The sequence below is a fragment of the Eleutherodactylus coqui genome, chromosome 8, assembly GCF_035609145.1.
Source record: "Eleutherodactylus coqui strain aEleCoq1 chromosome 8, aEleCoq1.hap1, whole genome shotgun sequence".
In the NCBI taxonomy this organism is placed as follows: domain Eukaryota; kingdom Metazoa; phylum Chordata; class Amphibia; order Anura; family Eleutherodactylidae; genus Eleutherodactylus; species Eleutherodactylus coqui.
In genome coordinates, this window is record NC_089844.1 from 188,396,401 (window position 1) to 188,422,469 (window position 26,069).

Consider the following 26,069-nt stretch of genomic DNA (forward strand, 5'->3'; position numbering starts at 1 on the left):
CAGAAAAGTTGAATATCTATATATCTCTCTATAGGGGCCACAACAGCCATGATTATACAAGAGGCCTCTGTACTGCAATGCCTCATCAGTTACAGTAGTGATCATAGGTAATGGCAAGCAGGGACACCTGTTGTCATGGCAACTAATCGGCCCGCCACGATTACAAGGGCCAGACGACATAAAATAGGGAGCACGCTCCCTCGGGGAATCCTCTACTTGCTTACATCTCAACAGAATGTAGGAGTTTAATAGTAGGGATCGCTATCCTTATGTACCCCGCTGTAGCAGTGGGAAGCCCGCTATCGGATGGTGTGAGCTCAGCTTCTGATCCCACGCCATCCACATGATGTACGGCCTATAATGGGGGGAACACCCGTTGGATTTCAGTGCACAACTGAATAAATTCCAGGCCCCATTGCCCACTTGTGCGGAAAAAAAAATTGACTTTCTAAAAATAATCCCCCTCTACAACCCCCCTGCCATCCCCAATTTTTAGCATTCCCTAAATCTTAGATAAATGTAATAATATAAACTGCGTTTTATGTCCGACGGCGGGGTAATTACAGAGGCTGGTTGAGATGGGCACATGGGGCAAGAAAATCAGGTATCCGCCCTCCTCTCATGCTTTTTTGGGGGTATTTCTTGACCTCAGCGGCGGGTATGGGGTGTAAAAAGTGGCGCTCTGTGAGGCTTCGTATGCTTGCCATGGTGCGGAAGTCTCACACAGAAGACTCTCAACAAGCTGCTCTTGGAACTGCAGGAAGGCAAGCGTTCCCGGGGCTTCTTGTAAATTATGTATTCTAGGTAGTGGTCTGAATAACGCTGGGATCACACTGCCGTATGTAGAATCCACTGGTGGAGGCCAGCGGGCGCATGCACAGAAGCCGGAAGGGTCCATGGAGGATAACCGGATCTGGATTCAAATGCGGAAGCCTCCGAGAAGATGTTTCATCTCCTCTCGCTGATGGCCGGGGTAAGGTCCGCGGATCAACATCCCATCAGGGGACAAATCCGGGGACCTTAGGTACGTAATTTCATCTCCCCTTATGGATACGAAGTGGGGTGAGTATCTTCACCTTCCCTCATGGATCCGATCCATGAGGGGAGGTGAAACTTATGAATGTGTGTGCGTGTGTATATGAATGTGTGTGAGAATGAGTGTGTGTGTGTGTGTGTGTGTGTGTATATGTATGAATGTGTGTGTGTGTGTTTGTGTGTGTGTGTGTGTGTGTGTGTGTGTGTGTATGAATGTGTGTGTGTGTGTGTGTGTATGAATGTGTGTGTGTGTGTGTGTGTATGAATGTGTGTGTGTGTGTGTGTGTGTGTATGAATGTGTGTGTGTGTGTGTGTGTGTGTATGAATGTGTGTGTGTGTGTGTGTGTGTGTATGTGTATGTATGAATGTGTGTGTGTGTGTGTGTGTGTGTATGTATGAATGTGTGTGTGTGTGTGTGTGTGTGTGTGTATGTATGATAAAGAGCTGGTATGTGAGGTTGAAACGTCGCACTCCTTTTCATGCTTACATACTGGGAAAATAAAAGCTGATTTTTCTACGAAAAAGTTATCCAATGTGCTGGTCCTCCTTCTGAAACTTTTCTAAACACTCTGCTCCTCACACAGCCGCCCGCCTGCTCACCCACTTACTCAGCCACCCCCTCTCTCTCACACACACACTTGCTGTGTTCAATTTGTCTTATTGGTCGAAAAAGACATTACATTAGATTAGATTTGAGTATTTAATTCCTTTTTTTTTTTTAGCAAACGTACAGGTTCCATCACAATACTGTACCAAATTTCCACTAACCGAACAAACCTTCGGAGAAACATACCAATTGTCCAAATAAGATATCTTTATCTATTAAAGTAGGAGTGAAAAAAAGCAGGAACAGTGTGTTGCCTATAGATGTTTAGAGATGTATTAGGCAATAACTATGCAAACCCACGGAACTAAGCCAATTGCAGGGAATAGAGCCTCCTGAGTGTGAACAAGCTGGTGATGCCACCAGCTGCTTCCTTTGGGTAAGTGAGTGGAGCTACTGAAGAGAGGAGCCGCTCCAATCTAGTCTTGTGGAGCTAGTGAGCGCTATATTACCTTCAGAGGGGAAGGATGGGTGGGGCGCTGTTGGATCCTGGGGGGGGTGTTGGATCCTGACAGTCATCAAAGGGATGACAAACAGCTAGAACTAGAAGTAATAGATGTAATATAGACCATCCACCATAACACTGATACATATGGTTGGTGAGGAGACAAACTGCTATAGGCGTGCCGCGCGCCGGGCACATCCGCCGGGCCGAAGAAAGAAGATCCGGCCGCAAAGAAGAGGAGATCTGCCCGGTCCGCTACGGGTAAGTTATTCTTATTTTAGGTCTCCCGCGGATCCGGACGGCTTCCATAGGCTTCAATAGAAGCCTGCGGGAGCCGTCCCCGTGGGAGACCCGCACCTAAATGGAGCATGTCCATTTTTTTTCATGCTCCACATTTTTTTAAATTCACTTTTATTGACCATCCGTGGGTATTTATCTACCCGCAGGTGGTCAATGCATCCCTACGGGGTGCGGATCCGCGTGCAGGTGAGGCCTAAAGGCTCTGCATATCCAAGTGATTCTGATATTGTTTTTTTGCCACATGTTGTACTTCATTTAGGAGGTGAAAATAGTCTGATAAAATTAGTGTATATTTATTAAAAGCGTCAAAATTAAGAAAAATTTTAAAAAAACTTTATTTATTTTCAGCCGCAATATCTCAAACATGTGCAAACATACTGTACAAATCTTTGATAAGATATATATTTCCATCTGTTTACTTTATTCTGGACGCACATTAGAAAAACTTCATTTTTTTTTTAACCATTTAGGAGACGTACAAATTTTACATTGATTTTTAACATTTTGAGGAACACTTTCTTTTCCTGCACCAAGCCAAGATTGCAAAGTCTCATGGGTGTCCAAATGATAGATCCCCCCACAAATGACCCCATTTTATAAACTACACCCCTTAATGTATTCACTGAGGGGGTCAAAAATGCAAATATGTCATTTTAATTTTAATGATGGGATTTTTTTCTATATTGCACATGAAGATGAGGATTGGCACCCCAAAATGGAGACCCCCTGTATGTCCCGTGTTCAGAGATATACCCATTGTGGCCCTAATCTTGTGTCCGTATGCACAATGGGGGCCAAACCGAAAGGAGCAGCCGGTGGCTTTGTGAAGTTATTTTGCATGAAAGTGTTTTAGGCCCTATTGCCCACTTGTGGAGCCCTTGAGCGGCTTTGGAGAACCCCCACAAATGACCCTGTTTAATTGTCTCTTTATTAACAATTTTCCATTACAATCAAAAGAGAAAAAGAGAGAAAAAAAAAGGGACTTTTCATATTGTTAACATATTGAAGTGTAGTAGTACTGTGGCAATATCCAAATTATACCAGAACTACAGAGCAGAATAGAGCATATATATATATAACATATTGAAAGAGGAACAAAATAAAATAAAATAATATGGAATAAAATAACATGAGATAGAGGAGGTACACTTATGATGGGGACTGATGAGTTATTTGAGTCCAAAATCTATCGAATTTACCATACTACCGTATGTTTTCCGGGGTGTGGGTAGGGGGGGGGGCTTCGGTCGACGGAGGGGGAGTTAGAACATGTGGGGGGTCAGCAGGTCCGCCTCATTTGGGTTTAGCAGTTAAGGGAGGTGGCATTGCCTTTTCGTGTCTTTAGGGATTATTAGTCATATAGTCTATCCAGGTTGCCCAAAAGGTCATTCGTGGGCCCCCGGAAGCAAATCTTCGTGAGTAGGCCTCCTCTAAATGAAATGTGTGGTTTACTAAGTTCCTTACCTCCAGTATGGAGGGGGCTTCCTTTGCTTTCCAGTGTTTGGCAATTGCCATACGTGACGCTAGGAGAATGTGTGAGGTGAGAGCCGAGTAGAAGGGGGATAGCTTCTTTGTGTTCAGGAAACAAAGGGCCAGGTTCGGGTCAGGGGCTACATATTGGTGGGTGACTGAGTGGATGAAGTTGAACACTGTGTTCCAGAACGATCTTATGACTGGACAAAGCCACCACATGTGAAAATATGTGCCTTTCGCACCGCACTCTCTCCAGCAGGTCTCCGGGATTAGGTTGTTCATCTTAGATATTCTAGCTGGGGTAAGGTACCAGCGAAGAAATATCTTCTGGGATGTTTCCCAGTGTGCTATTCCATGCGATATCTTTTTCGTCCATGCAAGCGCCCTACTCCAATCTTCCAGACTGAATGTTTGTTTAAAGTCAAGCTCCCATAGCATCATATGGGCTGATTTGGTTTGGGAGATCTGAGAGAACGAGCTCTCGTAAAAAGTAGATATGCCTCCGGAGACCTCTGTTGAGAGCGAGTAGAAAGTAAAGGCCGTTTTTGGGAATAGTGGTTTACTAATATCTAGGGATTGTAGTGCGTATCTCAATCTCAAATGTGAGAAGCCCAGTTTACTAGGGAGATTGAATTTTCTGCTTAATGTAGGGAAGTCCATTATAGCAGCCTCTTCCCATAGATCTCCTACTTTTTTCACCCCAGCTCTCTCCCAGGTCCCAAATTCAAAGTCCGGGAGTATAGAGGATAGGAATCTCAGGGGGAGGGATATGGCCGAGACCTTTTCCGAGTTGGATGCCACTAGTTACATAGTAACATAGTAACATAGTATGTAAGGCCGAATGAAGACATTGTCCATCTAGTCCAGCCTGTCTATCCTACTGTGTTGATCCAGAGGAAGGCAAAAAACCCCAAGGCCAGAAGTCAATTAGCCCTTTTGGGGAAAAAATTCCTTCCCGACTCCCTAATGGCAATCAGACTGTTCCCTGGATCAACCCCTAATAGTTCCTTCCTGCCTATATACCAGGATTGACACTTAACCTAATATTTATATCCTGTAATATCCTTCTTCTCCAGAAAGACATCAAGTCCCCTTTTAAACTCCTCTATGGATTTTGCCATCACCACTTCCTCCGGTAGAGAGTTCCACAGTCTAACTGCTCTTACAGTAAAGAACCCCTTTCTGTGTTGGTGATGAAACCTACTTTCCTCTAATCGTAGCGGATGTCCTCTTGTTACCGTCGTGGTCCTGGGTGTAAACAGATCGCGGGAGAGATCCATGTGTTGTCCCCTCATGTACTTATACATGGTTATTTGGTCGCCTCTTAACCTTCTTTTTTCTAGAGTAAATAGTCCCAATTTGGATAGCCTCTCTGGGTATTCCAGTCCCGTCATTCCATGTATTAGTTTAGTCGCTCTTCTTTGAACCCCCTCAAGCACTGTGACATCTTTCCTGAGCACCGGTGTCCAGAATTGTACGCAGTATTCCATGTGAGGTCTGACAAGTGCCTTATATAGTGGGAGGATGATGTTCTCGTCCTTCGCCCCTATTCCTCTTTTGATGCACCCCAAGACTTTATTTGCCTTTGCAGCGGCTGACTGGCATTGGTTACTCCAGTTTAGTCTATTATCCACTAATACCCCCAGATCCTTTTCCATATCACTTTTCCCTAGTGGTACCCCATTAAGTGAATATTCGTGACATCCGTTCCTCTTGCCCATGTGCATAGTCTTACATTTTTCAACATTGAACTTCATTTGCCATTTTTCTGCCCAAGCCCCCAGCTTATCCAGGTCCGTTTGTAGCCACATATTGTCCTCCGTTGCATTAATTACATTGTATAATTTTGTGTCATCTGCAAATATTGATATTTTGCTGTGCAGCCCCTCTATCAAGTCATTAATAAATATGTTGAACAGAGTGGGGCCTAATACTGAACCCTGTGGCACCCCGCTAGCGACTGTGGTCCAATCAGAGTACGAACCATTTATTACCACCCTCTGCTTTCTATCGTTGAGCCAATTTTTTACCCACTTACACACGTTTTCGCCCAGTCCGAGCTGCCTCATTTTGTATATTAGCCTATTATGTGGCACGGTGTCAAAGGCTTTAGAGAAGTCCAGATATACAAGATCAATAGATTCTCCCTGGTCCAGCTTAGAGCTTACTTCATCGTAGAAACTGATCAGATTTGTCTGACATGAGCGACCCTTCATGAATCCATGCTGGTGAGGAGTTATTCCCTTAATCTCCTTGAGGTACTCATCGATGGCGTCTCTCAGAATCCCCTCGAAAATTTTTCCCGTTACTGAAGTGAGACTTACTGGCCTGTAGTTACCAGGCTCACTTTTGCTCCCTTTTTTGTAGATTGGAACCACGTTGGCAATGCGCCAGTCCAATGGTACTACTCCGGTCTTGATAGTGTCTAGAAATATAAGGTATAGCGGCCTAGCTATCTCGTCACTTAGTTCCTTTAGTATCCTTGGGTGTAATCCATCAGGGCCCGGTGATTTATCAATTTTAGTTTTCTTTGGACGCTTCCGCACCTCCTCCTGCGTTAGGTATGAGATATTTTGTGAGGGGTTCGTTTTATTCCCCTGCTCCTCGTGTGGCATTTCCTTTTCTTTGGTGAACACACTTGAGAAGAAACTGTTTATTAGATTTGCTTTCCCTTCGTCATCATCAATGATTTCTCCTGCATTGTTTTTTAAAGGGCCAGTGCTCTCCCTGCAAATCCTTTTGCTGTTTATGTAGTTGAAAAATAGCTTCGGGTTGTTTCTGCTCTCTTTTGCGATCCGTCTTTCCGCTTTCTCTTTGGCAGTTTTAATCGTATCTTTGCATATTTTGTTTTTTTCCCTGTATGATTTTAGCGCTTCTTCGCTGCCTTGCTGCTTTAGTAGTTTGAACGCTTTCTTCTTTTCGTTTATTGCCCCTCGTACCGTCTTGTCGAGCCACATTGGTTTCCTTTTAGCTGAGTTACTTTTATTTTTGAAGGGAATGAACTGCTCACATGAGGCGATTAGGATCCTTTTGAACTTTTCCCATTTGTCCTCTGTACTGATATTTTTGAGGATGTTGTCCCAATTAATGTTACCGATAGTAGTTCTAAGCTCATCAAATTTTGCTTTACTAAAGTTTAGTTTCTTTGTTACTCCTTGATAAGGCATCCTATTGATTGACAGCTGGAAGTTGATTATATTGTGGTCGCTGTTCGCCAAGTGCCCCTCAACCTGCACCCCCTTTATACGTTCCGGTTTGTTAGTTAGCACTAGGTCCAGAATGGCTTTCCCTCTTGTTGGTTCCTGCACAAGTTGGTTCAGGTAATTGTCTTTAATTACTCTCAAGAACTTATCACCCCTGTGAGATTTGCAGGTTTCGTTCTCCCATGTTATATCTGGGTAATTAAAGTCCCCCATGATAATTACTTTGTTTCGTTTTGACACCTCCTCTATCTGCCTTAGTAGTAAGTCTTCAGTTTCTGCTGTTGCTTTTGGTGGTCGATAAAAGACCCCTATCAGGATTTTGTTGTTTTTTCCCCCCTGTATTTCTACCCACAGAGATTCCACCTGTTCGTCTCCTACCCCTATATCCTCCCGTAGCCTCGGCTTCAAGTTCGATTTGACGTACAGACATACCCCTCCCCCTTTCTGGTTCCTTCGGTCTCTTCTGAAGAGATTGTACCCCTGCAAATTCACCGCCCAATCGCACTTATCATCAAGCCATGTTTCAGTAATTCCGACCATATCATAGTTTTCATCAGTCATTCTCGCTTCAAGCTCGCCCACTTTACCGATCAGACTTCGTGCATTCGTGATCATACAATTTATTTCATTTTTTTTGTTTTTTAAATTTGTTTTGTTGCTATTCGTACTTATGGCTGATCTGTCAGTTCTAACTGTACTAACCCCACCCCCTGCTCGTCCCCCATTCCCTTTGCTTGGGCCCAGATCACTAATTACACTGGCTACCCCACTATTTCTCATTTTACCCTCCCCCCCAGTCCCTAGTTTAAACACTCCTCCATCCTTCTAGCCATCTTTTCCCCCAGCACAGCTGCACCCTCCCCATTTAGATGCAGCCCGTCCCTACGGTAGAGCCTGTAGCCGACCGCAAAGTCAGCCCAGTTCTCCAGGAACCCAAATCCCTCCTTCTTGCACCAACTCCGGAGCCACTTGTTTACCTCCCTAAGGTCCTGCTGCCTTTCTAGTGTGGCTTTAGGTACAGGTAGTATTTCCGAGAAAACTACCCTGGAGGTCCGCGCCCTGAGCTTGGCCCCTAAGTCCCTGAAATCATTTTTGAGGGCCCTCCATTGACCTCTAATTTGTTCATTGGTGCCAACGTGCACCATGACTGCTGGATCCTCACCAGCCCCTCCCAGTAACCTGTCAATCCGATCCGCGATGTGTCGAACTCGAGCGCCAGGAAGACAACACACCGTTCGACGATCCCGGTCTTTATGGCAGATTGCCCTCTCTGTCCCCCTAATAATTGAGTCCCCCACCACTAGAACCTGTCTAGCCTGCCCTGCGCTCCCCGTCCCCGTCTCACTGGAGCAGTCATCCCCCTGGCGTTCAGAGGGCGTGTCGTGCTGCAGCGGTGCTGGCTCTGTAATGGCATCCCCCTCATCTGCCAATCGTGCAGACTTGTTGGGTTGTGCCAGTTCAGGACTAGCCTCCCTGGTTCTCTTCCCTCTACCCCTCCTTCTTTCTGTCACCCAGCTGACTGCCTGCTCCCCCTGCACTTCCGTACTACCATCCGCCCCCGCCTCTACCCCAGCGAGTGCCTGCTCAGTGAGCACCAAACTCCTTTCCATGATGTCAATGGCTCTCAGTGTTGCCAGTTGCCCATTTAGATCCAGAATTTGGGCTTCTAAATTTGCAACGTGCATGCATCTTGCGCAACAGTATGCACCCTCGATCGGCTGATCAAGGACCGCATACATTGCACAAGTAGCACACTGGATGACATTGCCAGGCATGGAGCTCATCCTAATGGGGATCTACAATTTACTTGTGGAAGTAGTGAAGATAGCCTTGCTCACACTCCGCTCACACGCTGCCGCAACCGCTGTCCCGCTGCCGCAACCGCTGTCCCGCTGCCGCAACCGCTGTCCCGCTGCCGCAACCGCTGACCCGCTGCCGCAACCGCTGACCCGCTGCCGCAACCTCTGACCCGCTACCGCAACCGCTGGCCCGCTGCCGCAACCGCTGCCGCAACTGCTGACCCGCTTCCGCAACCGCTGACCCGCTGTCGCAGCCCTTCACCCGCTGCCGCAACCCCTCACCCGCTGCCGCAACCCCTCACCCGCTGCCTCTCTCGCGCAACCTCTTACCCGCTGACACTTATGCGCAAACAGTCAAATTTTTTTTTTTTTTTTTTTTTCCCCCCTCACAAACACTTAGACCCCCAGACACACACACACACACACAGAAGACACAACTAACCAGATACACAGAAGACACACAGCTCACAAACACACACAGAGGTAGATACTCAGCTCCTCCGCTCCTCCTGGTGACGTCACCCGCTGTCCCGGCGGCCGCTCACTCTGCCCTCCTGTCTCAGCTGTTCCGCTGAACTCCTGGTGGCCTCTTGGCGCCGGTTGCTGCGCTCCGGTCCCACTGGTCACTCCTGCCCCCGCGCCTGCTTCAGCTGCCGCTGCCCCCGCGCCTGCTTCGGCTGCCGCTGCCCCCGCACCTGCTTCGGCTGCTGAGCTGCTCCGCTGTCCCCTTCAGCTCCCCGCTCGCTTGTGCCTCGTGCCTCCGTCTCGTGTCGCTACTCCTGGCGTCTGACGTCACTTCCGCCTCGTGCTATCAAGGGATGACCATCAGAAGTTGGTTCCAAATCTGCACCGACACCTGAAGACTTGGTAGGGTACGAGTCGGCAGCGGGGGGGGGGGGGGGGGGGCAACTCCGAGAAGGGAGATCAGGGGGGCTCCCAATGTTGCTTTTTCTATGCTCACCCATTTTTTGGGGGATGAGGTAACCCACCAGTGTTTGATTTGATCTAGAATAGTGGCTGCGAAGTATCGCTTAATGTCAGGTGCTCTCATACCTCCCAGTACGTATGGTTTTGCTAAAGTGGCGAATTTTATTCTAGCGTGGGATCCTCCCCAGATGAATTGGTTAATCAAGGCTTGGAGTTTGGTTATGAATTGGGACGGAATTGGGATTGGTACTGTTCTGAAGACATATAGAATTCGGGGTAGCATCATCATTTTGACTGCCGCTATTCTACCTGCCCAGGAGATGAAGGGTTTGCGAAACTTACTTAGAATATTGGGGATACTGTTAAGAAGTGGTAGATAGTTTTTGGAGAAGGTGAGGGAGCTGGGGTATGCTATGTTGATGCCCAGGTATGGCATAGAACTGCTGCACCATGTGAAAGGGAATGCTTCCGTAATGCTTTGGGTCGTCTTGGGGTCCAGGCCTAAATTTAACATTTGGGATTTTGTGTTGTTGATTTTATAGTATGAGACATCTCCAAATTGGTCTAAAGTAGACTGGACATGTGGCAGGGAAGAGGTTGGGTTAGTAATGGCTAAAATGACGTTGTCTGCATATAAACCAATCTTATGTTCTTGTAATGCTACTTTGATCCCTTGAATGTTTGGATTAGTCCTAAACTTTTCAGCCAGTGGTTCCATTACCAAGGCAAATATTAGGGGGGAAAGGGGGCACCCCTGTCTTGTACCATTAGAGATTGCAAATGGAGAGGAAAGGCATCCCGAGGCGAATATCCTTGCTGACGGGGCAGAGTACAGGGACATAATTGCTGTCTTGATACGTCCTGAAAATCCAAACCTCTCCAGGGTGGCTTCCAGAAACCCCCAATGGATTCGGTCGAATGCTTTCTCAGCATCTAGTGCTAGGAGCATAGCTGGTGTTCTGTTCCTTTCGGCCACCCTGACCAGGTCTAGAAAGCGACGGGTACCATCCGATGCCTGTCTTTGGGGGACAAATCCCACTTGGTCTGTTGCTACTAATACCGGAAGGATTGTGAACAGTCTTATACCAAGGATTTTTGCGTAAATTTTTACATCTGTGTTCAACAGGGAGATAGGTCGGAAATTGGCTGGGGATGTATTCTCCTTCCCTGGTTTGGGGATTGTAACGATCAGAGCTTCCAACATCTCGGGTGGGAAGGAGCCGTTTTCCATCGCCCTGTTGAACACAGATGCCAGATGAGGGGCCAGGAGCGGTGCAAATTTTTTATAATAACCGTTTGAAAATCCGTCCGGGCCTGGGGTTTTGTGGGGCTTAAGTAATTTAATCGCGTCCTCCACTTCCTGAGAGGTGATTGGGGAAGAGAGATTTTCTATTTGCTCGGGAGACAGGCGAGGGAGGTTCACACTTTGTAGGAAACTGTGTATTTCTTCCTTTTGGGGATGGTGTATGTTTTGGTTATTTTTTAAGTTATATAAGGAGGAATAATATGCAGCAAATGCGTTCGCCATTTTTTGGGGATGGAAGATTTTTCTGCCTTGTGGGTCGAGGAGGTATGCAATTCTTTCTTTAGTTCTAAGATCTTTGAGCTGCTTCGCTAGTAAGGCCCCCGTCCTATTGTCGTGCGCATAAAATTGCATTCTGAGTTTTTGAAACGCGATGTCATGTTTAAAAACCAACAGGTTTTGTAGCTTCGCCCGAAGGTTAAAAAGGTCTGTTGTCCTTTGTGGGGTAGGTTTATTTTTATTTAATGCTTCTAGGGATTTAATTTTGTCCATTAGGAGGTTAAATTCCTCTTCTCTTTTCTTTTTGGCTCTTGCTCCAAGTTTAATAAATATGCCTCTCATGTAGGCTTTGTGTGTATTCCACACTGTGGAGATGTTCGGGACTGATCCTATATTGTTTGCAAAAAATCCTTCTAATTCCTCTTTAAGAGGTAGTTCGTGCTCAGGATGGTTTAAAGTGTATTCATTTAATCTCCATGGGAATGATGGGGAGTAGTTGAATTTCTCTTGGAGCGTTAAGGATATGGGGGCGTGGTCAGACCATGATATTGTTCCAATATCCGCCTGTAAAACCCCCTCGAGGCCTGCCCGCGGCAGCAGGAACATATCTATCCTAGAATAAGATGCATGTGGCGCGGAGAGAAACGTGTAGTCCCTCTACGATCCATGCATGCACCTCCACACGTCGTATAATTCTTCTGAGTGTATGATTGGGACAATGGGTGACATGCCCCTGCCGCTCGCGGTGGAGTCCAAGGTAGGGTCCACCACTGAGTTTAGATCTCCTCCGATCACCAAATTCCCCTCTCGAATTTTAGCCACTTCGGAAAGAACATGTTTGAAGAATTTGGCCTGCCTTTTAAATGGGAAGTAGACATTTACTAGAGTGTAGGTGGTGGCGTTAATTACGCAGACTAATATTAGAAATCGCCCGCCTGGGTCCACGTATACGTTTTTTTGGGAAAATGTAACGTTCCGGCTAATGGCTATCATTACGCCTTTCTTTTTTTTCCCTTCATTTGATGCCAGGAAAATGTTTGGAAATTTAGGGTGGTTGCAGGGGGGGTGTTTATCTCTCAGGAAGTGTGTCTCTTGGGCGAGGAAGATGTCTGAGTGGGATTTAAGAGCCTGTCTCCAAAGCATGCTATGTTTATAGGGGCTGTTCAGGCCTTTTACATTTAGGGATGTGATGCTAATGGGCATAACTGGTAGGTGGTTTATACGCTGGGGAGTCGTTGTGTTTTTTCATATTAAGTATGGTGGGGGGGTAGGGAAGTGGCCTCCTACTGAACCTTTTATAACTATATTTGACGTAAGGAAAAAAAACATCATTAACAGTTAACAAAATCAAAATATTGTTCATCCAGCGCCTATCTGCACTGGATGAATGAACCTTAGGTAGGGGTGGCATTTTAAACCATCCACTTTAGGCTCTGTAAAGGAGAAATATAACTATGGGTTCAAGACCCTTTACAACATCAATTTATGCGTGTCTGCCATGCTTATCTGCTGTTTTCCAGTCTTGTTCGATTCTTGTAGGAGATTCTACCGCCGTCCTCAGAGGCTTCTGAAGGATAGGGATCCCCCATTGTTTCAGGAACGAGACGCCTTCTTCTGGCGAGGTGGCAACCTGGATGGTTCCATTTTTTGAGATCAGTAGTTTGGTTGGGAATCCCCATCTATACTTGATGTGCGCCTCTCGTAGTGCTGCTGTAACTTCTGTAAACTTTCTCCGAGATTGCAGAGTGGCGGCTGAAAGATCTGGAAATATTTGTATGTCTTCATATGGAGTCGGTAGTGTGCCTCTACGCCTTCCAACTGCCAAGACTTCCTCTTTTATTTTATGGAAGTGTATTCTTGCTAAGATGTCTCTGGGGGCTGACTCGGGGACAGAGCGTGCTTTTGGAATTCTGTGGGCTCTGTCAACTGCATATTCGATCTCGGGAAGGTCCGGGAGGAGCGTTTGGAGTAATTTGAGTATATATTGTGGAATGTCAGGGGGGGTCACAGTCTCTGGAACTCCCCTAAATTTGAGATTGTTTCTTCTGGATCGGTCTTCCAAGTCTATGACCTTCTCTCTCAAATATGCGACTTCTTCCATACTGCCATGCGCATCTACCAACTCGTTGTGGGCTTTGGTAAATTCTCCCATTTTCCGTTCAAGGTGGTCAGTTCTGGTAGCTAGGTGGTCGATGTTAGATTGTAATTGACCAGAGAGGCTCTGTATATCTTTAGAAATGTCCTTTTGCAGCGAGATTAGCATAGTCTTCAGAGCGTTTATAGTTAAGGGGCTTTCAGAGTCGGGATAAGCTTGGAGATTGTTAATAGGATCTGTCTGCGGGGGAGTTTCTTGTGGATTGTTATTTTGGCTCTTTTTTGCCGCCGGTCCTTTTGGGGAGGGGGAGGCTGGTAGGGGGTCCTGAACATTCCTTTTCCCTCCGCTTCCAGGGGAGGTGTTGGGATTGGCTGGGGTAGGCGGGAGAGATCCTGTGGAGGAGTATGGAGACAGAGCCGCAGGGCTGTGGGTGTTGGGTATTTCTTCGGTTACGGGGATGTTTGAATGAGATGTGGCGGGTTTGTTTTTGTTGCTCTGTGTGCCAGGCGGGAAGTACTCTGAGAGTCTCCTGGGGGCCGTTGCTTTAATACGTCGCTTAACCATCCTGAATAGTTAATTCTTGGATATGCGCTGTGGATTGGTCGCTATTTGTTGTATAGTGGTCTACCGGGTGGCGTATTCTTTATGGCGGCGTTGGAAGGCGTAGTTGTTTGTTAAAAGTTCCTTTAGAAGCTCATTGATGTTGAGTGGTCCTGTTATGTGTTGCTGAGGAGCCTCATGTGGCAGGTGGAGTTAGAACATAGAGTCCTGCTATTCCATCTTGAGTGCCTTAGGTAGTGCTCCTGTAGAGTTTTGAAGATTTGTTAAGTGTGGCTTTGCCTGATAAGAGTCCTTTCTTTTTTTAGAACTATCAGTATTTGCTGAGAAGAAAGTGTTTGGGATTGAGGAGTCCGCTGGGTCGCACCGGGAATTTGATATTTGCGTCTGCGAGGCGCGCGATGTATTGCTTCCTTGGGTGTTGCGGGGGCTGGGACTTGCTTCCAGGCTATTTTGTAATGCTGAGGAGGCTATATAGTGTTTTTCTGTCAGTACCCTTTGGCACAGGGTCTGTCTTTGTGGGTTGCTGACAGTTTCTATATAGCAGTCTGGCTATGCAGATATTCCTCCACAGATCACTTGGCAGTAAGGTGGGGAGGTATTCTCCTTGTAGTTAACTGTGGGTCCCTCTTCTCAACACACTTAGGCCTCCTTCCCACGAACGGATTTACGCCGCGTAAATCCGCGGCAAAAATCCGCTGCGTTGCCCCATGCTATTAGGTTCTATTGAACCTAATAGCACAATGCAGACGATGCGTAATTCCACCGCGGAATTACGCACCGTGAAATCTCCCGTTGTCACCCGCAGCATGTTCTATTTGCTGCGGGTGTACGCGCTGACGGCTTCCATTGCAGTCAATGGAAGCCGTCCGTTCACGCTATCTCCCGCTGCAACCAGCGGAAGATAGCGTGAAAAAACGCTTCCCCCGCCTACCGCCGTGCGTCATATGACGCGGCCGGCGCATCATATGACGCGCCCGGCGCGTCACGTGACACGGCCGGCCGCGTCATGTGACGCGGTGGGCGTGTCACATGACGCAACGGCGGTGGGCGGGGAAGCGTCTTCACGCGATCTTCCGCTGGTAAGTATGGGGTCTCTGGGGGGCGCCGTGACGGGCTTCACTGCGTAATATTACGCGGCGGAGCCCGTCACGCTTGTGGGAAGGAGGCCTTAGGGGCCTCGTTGCTCTTTCTAATGGGCAAGGATTGGCTTTGTTTAGTGCTTTGAGAAAGGGATGAGAAGAGGTTCAGGTCCTGGTTATCTCTGTTTTGGCCACTAGATGGTGCTGTGGTGCATTGATATTTGAACTGCACTATACTTTAACCCCTTAATGACATGGCCTATTTTGGCGTTGAGGACCAAGCGATTTTTTGGTATTTTTCCATCTCCATTTTTCAAAAGCCATAACTTTTTTATTTTTCCGTCGACGCGGCCGTATAAGGGCTCGTTTTTTGCGTGGCGATCTGTAGTTTTTATCGGTGCCACTTTTGGGTATATAGACAATATCGTAAATTTTTTATTTTTTTTTTTAATGATAACAGGGAGAGAAAACGCATCAATTCTGCCATAGATTTTTTTTTTTTTTTTTTACAGCGTTAATCATGCAGCATAAATGACACACTAAATTTTTTCTGCGGGTCGGTACGGTAACAACGATACCAAAATTGTTATATTTTTTTTAGGTTTTTACACTTTTTTGCAATAAAACCCCCTTTTTTTGGAAATCTTTTTTTTTTCTCTATAGCTGCATTCAAAGTCATGTAACTTTTTTATTTTTCTATGTACGGAGCTCTATGAGGGCTTATTTTTTGCGAGACGAGCTGTAGTTTTTATTGGTACCATTTTGGGAAATGTACGGCTTTTTTGATCACTTTTATTGCATTTTTTGTGAGGCAAAATGCTAAAAATTAGCATTTTGCCTCTGTTTTTTAGCGTTTTTTTTTACGCTTTTTGTCGTACAAAATAGAAAGCGTGTTCAACTTTTTGTACACGTCGTTACGGACGCGTCAATACCAAATATGTGGGGTTTTAGTTTTTTTTTCCCTTTTTTTATGCTAATATTAGAAAAAGCATAAAAAAAGGGGTTTTTTACATTTTTTTTTTACATTTTTCTTTTTTTTACACTTTTCTTTTCTTTTTTTTACACTATTTGAGTCCCTCTGAGGGACTTGCAGCACTATGCCTATGATCGCTGTCATAAGGCATGGCAAAGCTACTGCTCTGCCATGCCTTATCGCTTGTACAGCGATTATAGGCACAGGCAATACAGGACGCCGGTGTCTGGCGTCCTGTTGCCATGGTGACAGGCCGGGCTCTCGCGATAACATCGCGAGTTCCGGCCGGAGACACACAGGGATCGCGATCCCTCTGTGAACTCTTTCCCTGCCGCGATCTACTTAGATCGCGGCAGGGAAGGGGTTAACAGCGGCGGGCGCATCTCCGATGCCCCCCCGCTGTTGGAGCGGGACGCCGGCTGTGACTGACAGCCGGCTCCCGCTGCGGGATAGCGCGGGATCTTATGTGATCCCGCGCTATCTCCAGGACGTACCAGGTACGTCATGTTGCGGGAAGTACCAGGCTGCCATGACGTACCAGGTACGTCCAGGAGCGGGAAGGGGTTAATGGAGCCTGCTGTCGGTCTGAGAGCTCCGGGGAGAGGACCTCCGTTCCCCCGCTGCACGTCAGAAATAGTGAGTACTGCTTTAAACTTTGCCTGGTGTTGATGTGCTGGGAGGATCACAGTATCCTCTCTTTTTTACTTTTACTTTTCTGCTCTGGTCTGGCTAGTATGCCAAGCAGCCTGCTCGACTCAGGGGGGAGGGGGGGGCGAGATGGCCGCTGCCTCACAGGGAGCTAGAGACTAGGTGCAGATCTTCCGGTGTGCCCGCCCGTGCTGATTGTCGGCTCTGGGGAGCAGGAGGGGGAAAACCACCAGCGCGGGGATTAGTCCAGCGGGGGATCACCCTGATGAGTGTATGTGCCGCCGAGTTGCAGGTTGGTGGCCACGGCGGTATATTCAGAGGGAGGGAGCCGCGGCTGTGTATTTGCAAGGCGCTGCGGTGAGAGCGCGGGCACTGAGGGTGACAGAGCCTCCCCTCCAAGTCGGCAGGGGTTACCTTGTGCCGTAGTCCTCTGCTTGGGGCTCCGTGAGCGGTCCTCGCCGGGTGTTTCTGAGCGCGGTACTTGTCGGGTTAGGCCGCGGGCGCGGGCCGCTGTGCAGGGCCGCGGCTCTTCGGCTTCTTTTTGGCGGCTGGAGATCACCAGGTGAGCCTTGTCCGGGCCGGTTGTGGGTTCTGGTGGGTCCCCAGGTGCTGTGCTCTTGTCTGCCTCTGTTTGGGTCACTGATTTGACCCAGAAAAGGGCTGAAAAGGGAGATTCTGTGGAGGAGCAAAACAGCGTGCGACCTCTCTCCTTGCTTGCTAAGCCACGCCCCGGGCCATAGTGTTTTTACGTCCTCCCGAAGTGGGCTTTATTCTCTGAGGACGTAAAAACATGTGTCCTGCAGAGAATAAAGCCCCTCGGGCTCTGGACGTGACAGCTCCATGCTGTCGGTGTCCGCAGCATGGAGCTGTCATCCGGGGCTGTTCGGACCCTCCCACCCCCGGCATTGCGATCGGCGCTATGCAATGGATATGGATGCATTAGACACCCGCAGGTAGTAAAATACCTGCGGATGTCATTTTTCCCTGCAGGCGCGGGTCCCGCGTGCAGGAAAAAATCCGGACATGCTCCATTCAGGCGCGGGTCTCCCGCGGGGACGGCTCACCACGGTTGAGAAGGCGTTGGGCGGGGCTATGCAAAGGTCTTCCGGCTCCCTCAGTGCATTGTGGGTGTGCCCGGAGTGCTGGCTGAGCGTGTTGCATCTGATACGTCCCCTATCTTGGGATCATATATTAAATGGATTTTTAGAACAGGGAGCTGGAAAAAGTGCTTGCTCTGTCCACTCTGCACATTGACCTGGTATTGCAGTACCTCCAGTACTGGTGCACCCCCTTTCCTACAGCAGTTTCCAAAAGCAGGAAAAAAAACTGATGAGCAAGAGGTGCAGCGCAGCTGCGGCTGCTAACAACCAAGCACTTAGATTTAGGCCTCCTTCCCACGAGCGTGACGGGCTCCGCAGCGTAATATTCCGCTGTGAAGCCCGTCACGGCGCCCCCCAGAGCCCCTATACTTACCTGCGGGAGATAGCGTGAAATCGCTTCCCCGCCCACCACCGCCGCGTCACCGCTCGTCACCGCTCGTCACCGCCCACCGCTCTCGCGTCACCAGCCGTGTCACGTGACGCGGCCGGACCGCGTCATTTGGCGTCATATGACGCTCGGCGGTGGGCGGGAAAGCGTTTTTTCACGCTATCTCCCGCTGGTTACAGCGGGAGATAGCGTGAATGGACGGCTTCCATTGACTGCAATGGAAGCCGTCAGTGCGTACAGCCCGTCCTCACCCGCAGAAAATAGAGCATGCTGCGGGTGAGGACGGGAGAAATCGCGGTGCGTAATTCCGCGGTGGAATTACGCATCGTGAGCATGGAGCTATTAGGTTCAATAGAACCTAATAGCTGCGTGCAACGCAGCGGATTTTCGCCGCGAATTACGCGGCGGAAATCCGTTCGTGGGAAGGAGGCCTTAGGCCTCATGTCCACGTGATACATGGCGGAAGTATCGCATGATACTTGTGCGACGGCTCGTGTTTTTGCGTGATGTCCTGTAGTTTTTATTTGTACCATTTTGGAGTTTATAAGACTTTTTTATCGCTGTTTATTATAACTTTTTGTGGAGATAGGAATCGGTTACGTGCACACTTCCCATAGACTTGTACAGGGACCCTTGGTGCGCAAATGTGCACAAAAATAGAGCATGGTGAGGTTTTGCACGCATGCGAAATGTGTGAGTAAAGAGAATTCTGAAGGCATCCATTGAAACAAATATGTTTGTGTGAAGCGGCCCTTACTGTACTTTTGTTAGCACGAATCAAGCACATTTGCAAGCGCAAAAAAACACGCAACCATGCCGCCATTTATTGAAATGGGCAATTAGTGTAATTAGAATAATACATGTTCTGCCCCTGCAGAAAAGCCACGAGAAAATAAAGGGGACTGCTTTTTTTTTTTAACGTTCTACTGACGTGTATTTAGCATGTATATTTTTCATGCGTAATATGCTGTGCAAATACATCTGTGTGAATCTGGCCGAAGAGCCCACGGTGGTATGCGTAAAACGCTGCGTCTCTGCGGTGAGAACACAGTCGTGGACATGAGCCCTAAGGCTGGAGCTCTATGGAGTCTTTCGCCATGACATGGGTCATGTGACCAAAGATCGCTGTGCAGCCCTGTGAACTTGCACTCTCAAATATATCAATGGGGTCGCGCAAGTTCCCACAACCTATAAATTGCTTAAACCTCTACGAGGTTGGATTTTTGCAATATATTGGTCGCAGCTACTTGTGAGTTGTATCGCAACTCCATTGTCTTCAGTAAGGCCGGTTGCACACGACCGCTTCACATTCCGAATGCGGGATACCACAGCGGAATCTGCCCGTTAACCCAGACGGCGACCCTGCGTTCCTGCAGAATCTGTAATGCGGATGACCGCGAGAGTGAAGGAAGTAGCAGTAGTATGTATCTTTCAATGCGTGTGATTTGCTGCGGATCCTCCGTGTGGACGACGACTGTGGATTGAACAATAGGAAACCGGTGGTGTGAAGCCGGCCCGAGAGTGTGAGGTCACAGGGCTATACAGCAATCTTGGTCGCGTAGCACTAGTCTCATTGCATGACTACGACTCCGCCGTTCATGGGAGCTCAGTGCTTGACCATCTCCGTCAGCTCCACAGAAGTGAATGTAGAAGTAGTCACACGTTTAAAGAAATCTCATCCATATAATGCGGAAAAACAATCTACAGTTTAAATTGACCTGTGGGGCGGATTTTAAAGCTGCCCCTTCAGCAGCGCTCTGCACTCACACTATAGCAGGTTAGTGTGAGAGCGCAGAGTGCTGCTGAAGGGGCCACGGGATTGTTCCTTTTAGAACAAAAGTTCCTGGCGGGAACAAATCCCAATCATCATCTTCTGTCAAGTCACTAAGATGACTAATTCGATATTTTTGTATCTAAGTGAACTGAATATGGCCGCCACCACAACTTGCCTCCAGCTTTCCTAGTCTTCTGCACAACATCATTGCATGTCTACACCACTTTGTTTTCAGGAGCCGAGGCAAGTGGGGTGACGACTACCGAGCGAGGCTCTGTTCGTGTCAGTGGTAGGGAGCTCCATGATGGTCATCAGGTTACCAACATGTTCTGTCACCCAGCTTTCCTAGTTCCTGAATGGCCAGCTTCACAGAGCGCCACTTTTTACAACCCATACCCGTCGCTGAGGTCAAGAAATACCCCAAAAAGCATTAGAGGAGGGGGGAAACCTGGTTTTCTTGCCCCATGTGCCCATCCCAACCAGCCTCTGTAATTACCCCCGCCGTCGGACATAAAACGCAGTTTACGTTATTTTAGGGAATGCTAAAATGCTCCTCTCTTCAGTAGCTCCACTCTAGCCACTTCACTGATCTGCTGGATAGAATGTATTGGCTAGTGGTAGGATCTCCCAGCAGCCACTACACTCCAGACGCACCATCCAATCAGTGAGCGGGGAGCAGGGCTAGTGAGCGGCAGCTCTGGGGAGGACGCAGCAGTTCTGAACTCCATGTCTTCTGGGGTGGGTGCGGTGGCCGGGCTTCAGTTCCTGCAGGCAGAGCTGCACATCCAGCAGGTGAGGCCATCCTATCTCTAGTGGGCATTAGTGTTTACAGCTGCTTTAACCAGGGCATTGTGGGTAATGGGCGGGGCCATAGTCTCCGCTGGGGCATTGTGGGTAATTGGGGGGGCTCTCTAGTCTTCGCTGGGACTGGTGGGGTCATAAATGGAGAGGTTTATGTGCACAACAGAAGCAGCTGCACAGCGCAGGCCAAGTCTTCATGCATGGCTGTCATTGCACAGGAGGCTGGAGGGGCGGCCCCAACTGCACCGCTCTGCGCCATTTGCGTGCGGCGCGGGGACTTCTTACAGAAGTGACACCATTGTACCCGTGGGATTGGTTTACTGGGCTAACAGCTGGCCACGGGTTCCCGTAAAAGGGAAGTCCGCGCCAATATCTGCAGTGGCCGAAGGTTCGTGGCCACTGACTGGTGCCCGCTCATTACCTCGTGTGAACATGGCAGCGATGAGCGGACTGACGAGGAAATGCTCATTTGTTGGCTGATGGCGTCCTTTACATGGGCTAAACATGAACGGCTCCTTGTCGTCTCTCCGTGTAAACCACAACCATAGCTGCGGATTTGGACAGCTCCCAGTGTGTGTGTGTGTGTGTGTATATATATATATATATATATATATATATATATATATATATATATATATATATATATATATATATATATATATACTGGGAGGAAGCTGCAGCAGTGCCGGGCAGCGCTCCTAGGTGATGTGTGTGTGTGTGTATATATATATATAGGCCTTAGGTTATGGCTGTGATGATAGGATTTCCTCCTGTCAAAGTTGCATCGCACCGCACAAAAATCACGCTTTCATGCGATGCAACAGAGAGGAAGGCTCCATAGGGTAACATGGGCCACGAAACCTCACGAGTCGCGGGCATATCGGGATGTCGCACCCTCCAAAACATGTGAATTGCCCCATTGGAAAGCATGGGCCGAACAAACACGTGATTTGTCGCAGTGTGACTTTGTCGCTCATGTAAACGCGGCCTGAGTATTAGGGGACTCCCTAATATATACGAGCCTCCTAACATTTAGGCCATGTTCGTAGCTTGCTGGACCACGTGGTGCTAATAATCTCCGCTGTCGGTGTCCTGCGGCAGATTTGTACGTATTGCTGCGAACGTGTCGGACGCTCCTCGACTTCACAGCAGGTTTGCTGTTTCAGTGTTCATTGTGTGAAAATCCTGCTTAAGACGTGTTCTGCCTCCGAACGCCAACCGTAAATGCGCCAATATTCAGATGGAACATAAACGGTTGTATTCCCACGTTTGAGCGTTTCACTATTACCCGACTCCAGTTTACCATATGGTGCAGCCAACATGTCTGTTCATCATATGGCAGAAGGACGGCGTAATACTTAATTTCTCCTGCGGGGGCGTTGCAGGGGAATTGAACACTTCGGCCTTTTTCACGCGGCAGAGCAAATATTGCACGTATATGAACCGCGGCTCGTTCAATTTTTGGGCGGGGCCTTGCATCACCCATTGTTTTAATGGGGCTGGCGGCAGCATCGCACTGCGTGCTAGGTGCGGACAGCCGCAGCGGGAGGGAGGGGAGGCAGTTTTATTACAAAAATGACTCACATCCACAGAAAAATCGTACGTTAGCGAGCCCGAAAACGGGCCGCGATTCACGGCCTGGTATCGCACTCACTGTGTGACATTAGCCTTACTGCCAGATCTTCCTTGGATTACAGCGGATCGCTGGGGGTTCAGCTAACCTAATGCCAACACAATGGATCTCCCAGCTTTCCTAGAAGCCTCTAGAGCAGTGCTCCCCACCTCCGCCCCTCAGCGCCCCCAACAGGTCATGTACAGGATCTCGTATAGTAAGAACACCTGTGGCAATGTCTGAGGTACCGATGATAATTACATCACCTGTACAACACTGAGGAAGTCCTGAAAACATGACCTGTGGGGTCCCGAGGACTGGAGGTGGGAGTCACTGCCCTACAGTGATATGACAAAAGGAGGCTGACTGGCCATTCAGGGACTAGGAAAGCTGGGTGACAGAACTGTTGGTAACCTGATGACCATCATGGAGCCCCCTACCGCTGACACGAACAGAGCCTCGCTCGGTAGTCGTCACACCACTTGCCTCGGCTCCTGAAAACAAAGTGGTGTAGACATGTAATGATGTTGTGCAGAAGACTAGGAAAGCTGGAGGCAAGTTGTGGTGGCGGCCATATTCAGTTCACTAAGATACAAAAATATCGTGAGTTCAGAACTGCTGCGTCCTCCCCAGAGCTGCCGCTCACTAGCCCCGCCCCCGCTCACTGATTGGATGGTGCGTCTGGAGTGTATTGGCTGCTGGGAGATCCTACCACCAGCCAATACATACTAGCCAGCAGATCAGTGAAGTGGCTAGAGTGGAGCTACTGAAGAGAGGAGCCGCTCCAATCTAGTCTTGTGGAGCTAGTGAGCGCTATATTACCTTCAGAGGGGAAGGATGGGTGTGGGGCCGCTGGATCCTGATGGGTGTGGGGCCGCTGGATCCTGATGGGTGTGGGGCCGCTGGATCCTGATGGGTGTGGGGCCGCTGGATCCTGATGGGTGTGGGGCCGCTGGATCCTGATGGGTGTGGGGCCGCTGGATCCTGATGGGTGTGGGGCCGCTGGATCCTGATGGGTGTGGGGCCGCTGGATCCTGATGGGTGTGGGGCCGCTGGATCCTGATGGGTGTGGGGCCGCTGGATCCTGATGGGTGTGGGGCCGTTGGATCCTGATGGGTGGGGCGCTGTTGGATTCTGATGGGTGGGGGGGCTAGTGGATCCTGATGGGTGGGAGGGGGGGGTTGTTGGATCCTGACAGTCATCAAAGAGATGACAACCAGCTAGAACTAGGAGTAATAGATGCAATATAGACCATCCACCATAACACTGATGCATATGGTTGGTGAGGAGACAAACTGTTATAGGCGTGCCGCGCGCCGAAGAAAGAAGATCTGGCCGCAAAGAAGAGAAGATCTGCCCGGTCCGCTACGGGTAAGTTATTCTTATTTTAGGTCTCCCGCGGATCCGGACGGCTTCCATAGGCTTCAATAGAAGCCTGCGGGAGACCCGCACCTAAATGGAGCATGTCCATTTTTTTTTCATGCTCCACATTTTTCTTAATTCACTTTTATTGACCATCCGCGGGTATTTATCTACCCGCGGGTGGTCAATGCATCCCTATGGGGTGCGGATCCGCGTGCGGGTGATCCGCTGCGGATTTTAATTCTTCTTTTCTCCGTGGACATGAGGCCTAAAGGCTCTGCATATCCAAGTGATTCTGATATTGTTTTTTTGCCACATGTTGTACTTCATTTAGGTGGTGAAAATAGTCTGATAAAATTAGTGTATATTTATTAAAAGCGTCAAAATTGAGAAAAAATTTATAAAAATGTAATTTATTTTCAGCCACAATATCTCAAACATGTGCAAACATACTGTACAAATCTTTGATAAGATATATATTTCCATCTGTTTACTTTATTCTGGACGCACATTAGAAAAACTTCAGTGTTTTTTTAACAATTTAGGAGACGTACAAATTTTACATTGATTTTTAACATTTTGAGGAACACTTTCTTTTCCTGCACCAAGCCAAGATTGCAAAGTCTCATGGGTGTCCAAATGATAGATCCCCCCACAAATGACCCCATTTTATAAACTACACCCCTTAATGTATTCACTGAGGGGGTCAGGAGGATTTTTACCCCACAGGTTTTGTCAAGAATTAATGCAATTTGGAGGGGAAGAAATTAAATTTCATATTTTTGCAAATATGTCATTTTAATTTTAATGATGGGATTTTTTTCTATATTGCACATGAAGATGAGGATTGGCACCCCCAAAATGGAGACCCCCCGTATGTCCTGTGTTCAGAGATATACCCATTGTGGCCCTAATCTTGTGTCCGTATGCACAATGGGGCCCAAACCGAAAGGAGCAGCCGGTGGCTTTGTGAACAGTTATTTTGCATGAAAGTGTTTTAGGTCCCATTGCTCACTTGTGGAGCCCTTGAGCACTTTGGAGAACAAACGCAAAACAATCCAATTGCAGGAATACAGCTTATTGTGGAAAAACTTGCTTTTTATTTTCTTTTTGGTGCTTGAATGATACAGAGAACGCGTTTCGGTTATGAAACCTTGTTCACCTCTGACTAACAAAGCCATTATGCAAACCTTAAAAAGGTTTAGTGAAAATAAGTGAATTAAAAACACATGTGCAATTAACCCATGGCAGTCTATTATTTCAATTACCAAAACCTGTCCATCCTGCAGGAACTTGTCTTGGATGTTATATATATGCATAATATATTAAATGATATATAGAAACGAACATTCATGTATTATATGCTCCACTCAATAACATAAAATGTGAAATCTATACATCATCATTGCAGAAGCAAAAATAAAAATAAAAATAAGAATAAGAATAAACCTTCTGACAGCAACATAGAAATAAAACACAAATTATTGGTATATAGTAATGCAGGCAGCAACACATTATAATTAATGACAGTACATCATACATTACTGATAAAGTGGAATTATGTTGGAATTAATATCCATTTTTTGATGAACAATATTTACTGCAACTAATAAATGTATAAAAGGTCTGTTTTATAATTCATTCCTTTCGGGAATCTTGTGTTTAAGTTTAATATCCAAAACGCTTCCCTTTTAAACACTTTATCCGGGTTAATTGTTCCTTTCTTTTTGTTTATGACTTTTTCAATACCACAGAATGAGAAACTATTTAAATTTCCTTTGTGTTTCTCACAAAAGTGTTTTACCGCACCTGAACTATTCACATTATCCTTTTTAATGTCACGGATATGTTCGTTGATTCGCGTCTTCAACTTCCGTGTAGTGCAACCTATGTAGTTCAAATTACACTCTCTGCAATGAATCATATAAACTACATTAAGGCCTCCTTCCCACGAACGGATTTCCGCCGCGTAATTCGCGGCGAAAATCCGCTGCGTTGCCCGCAGCTATTAGGTTCTATTGAACCTAATAGCACAATGCTCACGATGCGTAATTCCAGCGCGGAATTACGCACCGCGATTTCTCCCGTCCTCACCCGCAGCATGCTCTATTTTCTGCGGGTGAGGACGGGCTGTACGCACTGACGGCTTCCATTGCAGTCAATGGAAGCCGTCCATTCACGCTATCTCCCGCTGTAACCAGCGGGAGATAGCGTGAAAAAACGCTTTCCCGCCCACCGCCGAGCGTCATATGACGCCAAATGACGCGGTCCGGCCGCGTCACGTGACACGGCTGGTGACGCGAGGGCGGTGGGCGGTGACGGGCGGTGACGCGCGGCGGTGGGCGGGGAAGCGATTTCACGCTATCTC

General features: G+C 47.8%; 1 pseudogene; it reads left to right on the top strand.

Moving 5' to 3' along the window:
* The first annotated feature begins 17,837 nt into the window (after nucleotides 1–17,837).
* On the top strand, nucleotides 17,838–17,956 carry LOC136578168 (U2 spliceosomal RNA; annotated as a pseudogene).
* The last annotated feature ends 8,113 nt before the right edge of the window (nucleotides 17,957–26,069 follow it).